Here is a 7,532-nt window from a genome sequence, read left to right as displayed (position 1 = left end):
TGATTACCCATGTGTTCTTTCCTTCTGAATTTTACTTAAATCACCTAAAAGTCCACCACTGTGAGTAATAGGCAGTGTTATTTATCTAACCCCTCTGCATTTTCAACAGTGTTATGTCAGTTCTCAAAGAACTATACTTAACATTAGGGTCTCTGAGGAAAATACCAAAGGAAAAAATACTGTCAGTCCACAGCACCACTATTTTTTTTGCCCTGTCGCCTAATCTAACATTATAAGATTTTCCAGGCTATTCTGGCAAACCCTCATCTGTCTCTCAGACTGTCAATCTTTGACATTACTCTTTTTTTTTTTCTTGAGATGGAATCTCGCTCTGTCACCAAGGCTGGAGTAGGGGCGCCATCTCAGATCACTGCAAACTCCACCTCCTGTGTTCAAGTGATTCTCCTGCCTCAGCCTCCTGAGTAGCAGGGACTACAGGCGTCTGCCACCACGCCTGGCTAATTTTTTGTATGCTCAGTAGAGACGGGGTTTCACCATGTTAGCCAGGATGGTCTCCATCCCCTGACATCCGTGATCCGCCTACCTAGGCCTTCCAAAGTGCTGGGATTACAGGTATGAGCCACCGCGCCCAGCCTTTGACATTACTGTTAAGAGAACTTACAGCCTTCCTTAGGAAATTTGAGTACCTTCATAAATTTTGTGTGTGTTGCACAAAACATGGTCCCCAGTTACCAAAGTCAGAATCTGCTGGGATCAAAGTCGCTACAAGAATCACGGTGTCGGCCGGGCGCAGTGGCTCACACCTGTAATCCCAGCACTTTGGGAGGCCAAGACGGGCAGATCACGAGGTCAGGAGATTGAGACCATCCTGGCTAACACGGTGAAACCCCGTGTTAAAATACAAAATACAAAAAATTAGCGGGGTGTGGTGGCGGGTGCCTGTAGTTCCAGCTACTCGGGACGCTGAGGCAGGAGAATGGTGTGAATTCGGGAGGCGGAGCTTGCAGTGAGCTGAGATCTCACCACTGCACTCCAGCCTGGAGGACAGAGCGAGACTCTGTCTCAAAAAAAGAAAAAAAGAATCACAGCATCTATACAAAGAGGAAAAAGGTGCCGCCTGTGTTTGGGACAGTCCTGTGGGTAGGGAATAGGCTGCTATTTATGTGGTACACCTCAAAAAACAAAACTAAAGTGCCAGTGATCAGATAAATGAAATGCCAACAGTTTAACAGGTAGATTCAGAACTAAAAATAAAATAATGTGAAAATAAAGACTTTTTTAAAAATGCTTTTCAGAAAGAGTTTTAAAAGACAATGGGTCAGGCACGGTGGCTCACGCCTGTAATCTGAGCACTTTGGGAGGCCAAGGTGAGTGGATCACCTGAGGTCAGGAATTCAAGACCAGCCTGGCCAACATGGCGAAACCCCATCTCTACAAAACTTAGAAAAATTAGCAGGGCATGGTGGTGTGCACCTGTAGTCCCAGCTGCTTGGGGGCTGAGGTGGGAGGATTGCTTGAGCCCAGGCAGTTAAAGCTGCAGTGAGCCATGTTTGCACCACTGCACTCCAGCCTGGGTGACAGAGTGAGACCCTATCTCTAAACAAATGAAAATAATAATAATAATAATGAGTACCCCACAGTAACACATGCTGCAGAAAGAGGTCAAAGAAGAAGTTAAAGGATTATAAATGTCAGTGAGAGATATTACCCTGAGTGGCTGAAGCAAAAGCACGGGGCCGAGTAGAACACAGAAGAGAAGGGGCAGTTGCATGACATAGTTCAGAAAGCACAGGGCTTAGAGTAAGTCCCACAAAATATAACAGACCCTCGCTCTGGCCTTGGGCAAGACACTAGAGCTCTGTAAGTTTTACTTTCTCCATTTAATATAATGGTGAGGGGAGGGTACCTTTATGAAAATCAGCCACATCTACAAAAATAAATGCTGTTTTTCAGCTATACTGGTAACACAGGCATTCTCTAGTATGAGTTAGGTGATGGATTGCAGTACATGGAGTGGCCTACAGAATCACTCCCCGTCCACCCATGGGGGACTGGCACAGAAACAGCAATAAGGAGTGCTTCTGAGGTCAAGCCGAGGCAGGAATTAGGAGAAGAAAGTGACCAAGTGCAGGTAGAGAATGGGGAGGAGCTGAGAACAAGGAGGAGGGGTAGCTTTAAGAAAGGAGAGACTAGGCGCCGTGGCTCATGCCTGTAATCCCAGCACTTTGGGAGGCTGAGGCGGGCGGATCACGAGGTCAAGAGATGGAGCCCATCCTGGCCAATATGGTGAAACCCCGTCTCTACTAAAAATACAAAAATTAGCTGGGCTGGTGGCACGCGCCTGTAGTCCCAGTTACTCAGGAGGCTGAGGCAGGAGAATCGCTTGAACTCGGGAGGCAAGGGTGGCAGTGAGCTGAGATCGTGCCACTGCACTCTAGCCTGGTGACAGAGGGAGACTCTCAAAAAAAAAAAAAAAAAGAAAGAAAGGAGAAAGGGCAGGGCGCGGTGGCTCACGCCTGTAATCCCGGCACTTTGGGAGGTCGAGGCAGGTGGATCACCTGAGGTCAGGAATTTGAGACCAGCCTGGCCAACATGGTAAAAACCTGTCTCTATTAAAAATACAAAAAATTAGCTGGGCGTGGTGGCAGGCACCTGTAATCCCAGCTACTCGGGAGGCTGAGGCCGGAGAACGCTTGAACCCAGGAGGCAGAGGTTGCAGTGAGCCGAGATCGCGCCATTGCACTCCAGCCAGGGCAGCAAGAGCGAAAATGCATCTCAAAGAAAAACAAACAAACAAACAAGAAAGGAGAAAGGAACTGTGGTAAGCATTACCTGGAACTTTCCGGATGCTCATGCTTATCAGGAGCCAAGTAGAAGTTTCTATCTAAGCTGTCTTTGCCCCCAGATCTGGTCACCTAAGTAAGGGTGTATAAATTGTTTCATGACCAGTACTCAGATTCTGGAAATAAAGGCCAAGTTAATAATGGACACTATGATGTGAGGATGAACATGAGATTATGAATATGAAATACATAGTGTCTAGTCAAGAGTAGGCATTCAGGGCTTGGCACAGTGGCTCATGCCTGTAATCCCAGCACGTTGGGAGGCCGAGATGGGTGGTTCACTTGAGGGCAGAAGGTCAAGACCAGCCTGGCCAACAGGGGAAAACCCTGTCTCTACTACAAATACAAAAATTATCCGGGCGTGATTGCATGCACCCATAGCCCCAGCTACTCGAGATGCTAAAATGGGAGAATCACTTGAACCCAGGAGACGGAGGTCACAGTGAGCTGAGATCATGCCACTGCACTCTAGCCTGGGTGACAGAGCAACATCCTGTCTCAAAAAAAAAGAGTAGGCGTTCAGTAAGATGTAACCCCATGTTATGAACGGAATCATGTCCCCTCCCCTTTCCAAATTCACAGGTTGAATCCCTAACCCCCAGTGTGACTGTAAGATCAACATGACACCTTTACTAGTCATAAAACTAACACGGGAGAGCCCAGCGTGCGCATGACCTGAGCAAAGTGGGTGAGGAGGCAGAGGCTGCAAGTGCTGTGCTCACGGAGCTCCCCCTCAGTGGAGAGGAACACCAAGAATGAGGGAGAAGCGCGCCCACCTCCAAAACCAGCAGCAAGCTATGGCTGTTTGTGTGCGTGACTATTTGGCTGTCCCTAGCTGCATCTGGTACAGCCATCTCTTCTGTTACCACATATGTGCTAATGACTTTCAAATCTATAAATCCATATTTTCAACTTGTGCCCTGAACATCTCAAACACAAAATGCCCCAAGTAAGACTTGTCACCTGTATCAACCCTCACTCTACCCCCTTTGTTGTTGTTGTTGTTTGAGATGGAGTCTCGCTCTGTTGCCCAGGCTGGAGTGCAGTGGCGTCATCTCGGCTCACTGCAAGCTCTGCCTCCCGAATTCACACCATTCTCCTGCCTCAGCCTTCCGAGTAGCTGGGACTACAGGCACCCGCCACCACGCCTGGCTAATTTTTTTGTATTTTTAGTAGAGACAGGGTTTCACCGTGTTAGCCAGGATGGTCTCGATCTCCTGACCTCGTGATCTGCCCATCTCGGCCTCCCAAAGTGCTGGGATTACAGGCGTGAGCCACCACGCCCGGCCGTTTTTTTGTTGTTGTTTTTTTTTGAGACAGAGTCTCGTTCTGTCACCCAGGCTGGAGTGCAGTGGCGCGATATTGGCTCACTGCAAGCTCTGCCTCCCAGGTTCAAGCAATTCTCCTGCCTCAGTCTCCCGAGTAGCTGAGACTACAGGCGCCCGCCACCACGCCCAGCTTATTTTTTTTTTATTTTTTATTTTTTTGGTATTTTTAGTAGAGGCAGGGTTTCACCATGTCAGGCTCGTCTCGAACTCCTGACCTCAAATGATCCGCCTGCCTCAGCCTCCCAAAGTGCTGGGATTACAGGCATGAGCCACTGTGCCCGGCCTCTACCCTTCTTTGTTAGACTGTTCTGTATTTCCTACCTCTGTATACTAAATCTACCTCATCTCCAAAGTTATAAATCTGATGATGCACCTAGATTTTCTTACACCCAATCTAGCATCTAGCTCCTGATTCTTCCCAAACAAGATCCTTTCTCGCTATCTCTGTTGTTACTACTTGAAGCTCACTTTATTTATTTATTTATTTATTTATTTATTTAATAGTGTTTTCCTTGACAGGTTTCCTTGCTTCTGGCTTTTTTCCTCCAGTACATTTATCATCCATCTGCCAGATGGGTTCTTCTAAAATGCAATTCTAACGCTGCTCCCTTCAAGAAATACTTAGAAGTTTCCCATTTTGGCCGGGCGCGGTGGCTCATGCCTGTAATCCCAGCACTTTGGGAGGCCGAGACGGGCGGATCACTCGAGGTCAGGAGTTCGAGAGCAGTCTGGCCAACGTGGTGAAACCCCGTCTCTACTAAAAATACAAAAATTAGCCAGGCATGGTGGCACATGCCTGTAGTCCCAGCTACTCGGGAGGCTGAGGTGGGAGAATTGCTTCAACCCGGGAGGCGGAGGTTGCAGTCAGCTGAGATCATGCCATTGCACTCCACCCTGGGCAACAGAGCAAGACTGTCTCAAAAAAAAAAAAAAAAAGAAGTTTCCCATTTTATTATAAATGCACTCTTTAATAAGACCTAGAAGAGGCCGGGCACGGTGGCTCACGCCTGTAATCCCAGCCCTCTGGGAGGCCGAGATGGGCAGATCACGAGGTCAGGAGATCGAGACCATCCTGGCTAACACGATGAAACCCCGTCTCTACTAAAAATACAAAAAATTAGCCGGGCGAGGTGGCGGGACCTAGAAGAACCTGTGAGCTGACCCTGACCTGCCGCTTCAGTTTGACCTTCACAATGTGAGCCTCAGCCTCATTGCACAGCATGCATCTTTCTCAAGTGCATTATATTCTCTCACGACTCTCGTCTGTCTGGAATGCCTTCCCTCCCTCACCTCACCTCCCTCACATTCCATGATTCAGTCCAGAGAAAAGGAATATTTTAGCTATATGCTTGTCTCTTCTCCCAGCACCTCTAAATTCCTTCCTCTAAAGCACTCCCCACTGAAACTCTGTCTGCTTCCCCTCATAGCCTGAACCCCTGGAGGGCATCTGTATGCTCTTGTTTTTGCATTTTCTCCACTTAACACACACCTGACATAGAAGACATTCTAGGACTAGGCGTGGTGGCACACCCAGTTACTTGAGAGGCTGAGGTGAGAGGGTCGCTTGAGCTCAGGAGGTTGAGGCCAGCCTGGAGGACATAGCAAGAGCCCGTTTCTAAAAGGAAGAAAAACAAGACATTCTAGAAATTCTTCTTGAATGGTCAGAAGGAGCGATGAATTGGGTTTTGGGTACTGAGGATAGAAAGGATGGATATGAAAAAAAGGTAAAGAAGATTAAGCAGGGTTTGGTGACTGGGTCACATGAGGGAGAAATCAAACATTCTTGAAATCATGTCTTTCAGTCCCACTAGATGGGAAAAGAATGTATGTACATTTCAAAGCTGTCACAGGTGATTCTGACATGCTAATTTTGTATCATTACTCTTCCTCTCCCATTTTCTTTCCAAACAGTGAATTTGAGAAAAACCACTCAAAAAATTTTTTTTCTTTTTTCTTTTTTTTTCGAGATGGCTGTCACCCAAGCTGGAGTGCAGTGGCACAATCTTGTGCAGCTGTCACCCAAGCTGGAGTGCAGCATCACCCAAGCTGTCAGTGTGTCACCCAAGTTGGAGTGCAGTGTGGCACAATCTTGGCTCATTGCAACCTCTGCCTTCCGGGTTCAAGCGATTCTCCTGCCTCAGCCTCCCGAGCAGCTGGGACTACAGGTGTGCACACCATGCCTGGCTACTTTTTGTATTTTTAGTAGAGACGGGGTTTCACCATGTTGGCCAGGCTGGTCTCGAACTCCTGACCTCAGGTGATCTGCCCACCTCGGCCTCCCAAAGTGCTGGGATTACAGGCATGAGCCACCACACCCGGCCTGCAGTTAAAATTTTATGTCTTCTTCCTAAAACTAAAGACTATTTCATAGTTAGGATTTTTGCTGGGTGGGGTGTTTCAAAGGTTTCTATTTGACATGTTCAGTTGTCAGTGCCCTGCACTGTAGGCTTTCTCTTTTATTTTATTTTTTAATTTTTTTTTTATTTTTTGAGATGGAGTCTCACTCTGTCGCCTAGGCTGGAGTGCAGTGGCACGATCTCGGCTCACTGCAACCTCCGCCCTCCGAGTTCAAGCGATTCTCCTGCCTCAGCCTCCCAAGTAGCTGGGATTACGGATGCCTGCCACTGTGCCTGGCTAATTTTTTTTTGTATTTTTAGTAGAGACGGGGTTTCACCATCTTGGCCAGGCTGGTCTTGAACTCCTGATCTCGTGATCCACCCACCTCGGCCTCCCAAAGTGCTGGGATTACAGGCGTGAGCCACCGTGCCCGGCCTCTCTTTTCTTTTTTAAATAGAGACAGGGTCTTGCCATGTTGCCCAGGCTAGTCTTGAACTCCTGGCCTCAAGTTATCCTCTGCTGCCTTCGCCTCCTAAAGTGCTGGGATTAAACCAGTGAAACATGAGGCACAGCCCACTGTAGGCTTTCTACTCCCTAGAACATCTGACAATACCAGCTACTATGGAGAATATGGAGCAACTAGAGTTCTCACACATTGCTGATGGGAATGCAAAACAGCATCATGCCATTCTAGAAAATGATTTGTTTCTTATAAATATGTACTTACCGAATGACCAGCAATCCCACTCTTGGGTATTTATCCTAGACAAATGAAAACCTCTGTTCACACAAAAACATGTACATGACATGGCCAGGTGTGGTGGCTCACGCCTGTAATCCCAGCACTTTGGGAGGCCGAGGCAGGCGGATCACGAGGTCAGGAGATCGAGACCATCCTGGCTAACATGGTGAAACCCCGTCTCTACTAAAAATACAAAAAAAAAAAAAAAAAAAAAAAATAGCCGGGCGTGGTGGCGGGCGCCTGTAGTCCCAGCTACTCTGGAGGCTGAGGCAGGAGAATGGCATGGACCTGGGAGGCAGAGCTTGCAGTGAGCCAAGATCG

The sequence above is a fragment of the Pan paniscus genome, chromosome 6 (assembly GCF_029289425.2).
Source record: "Pan paniscus chromosome 6, NHGRI_mPanPan1-v2.0_pri, whole genome shotgun sequence".
Taxonomy (NCBI): Eukaryota; Metazoa; Chordata; class Mammalia; order Primates; family Hominidae; genus Pan; species Pan paniscus.
The sequence above is the reverse complement of the archived record's forward strand: the minus strand, read 5'-3'. Positions refer to the sequence as shown.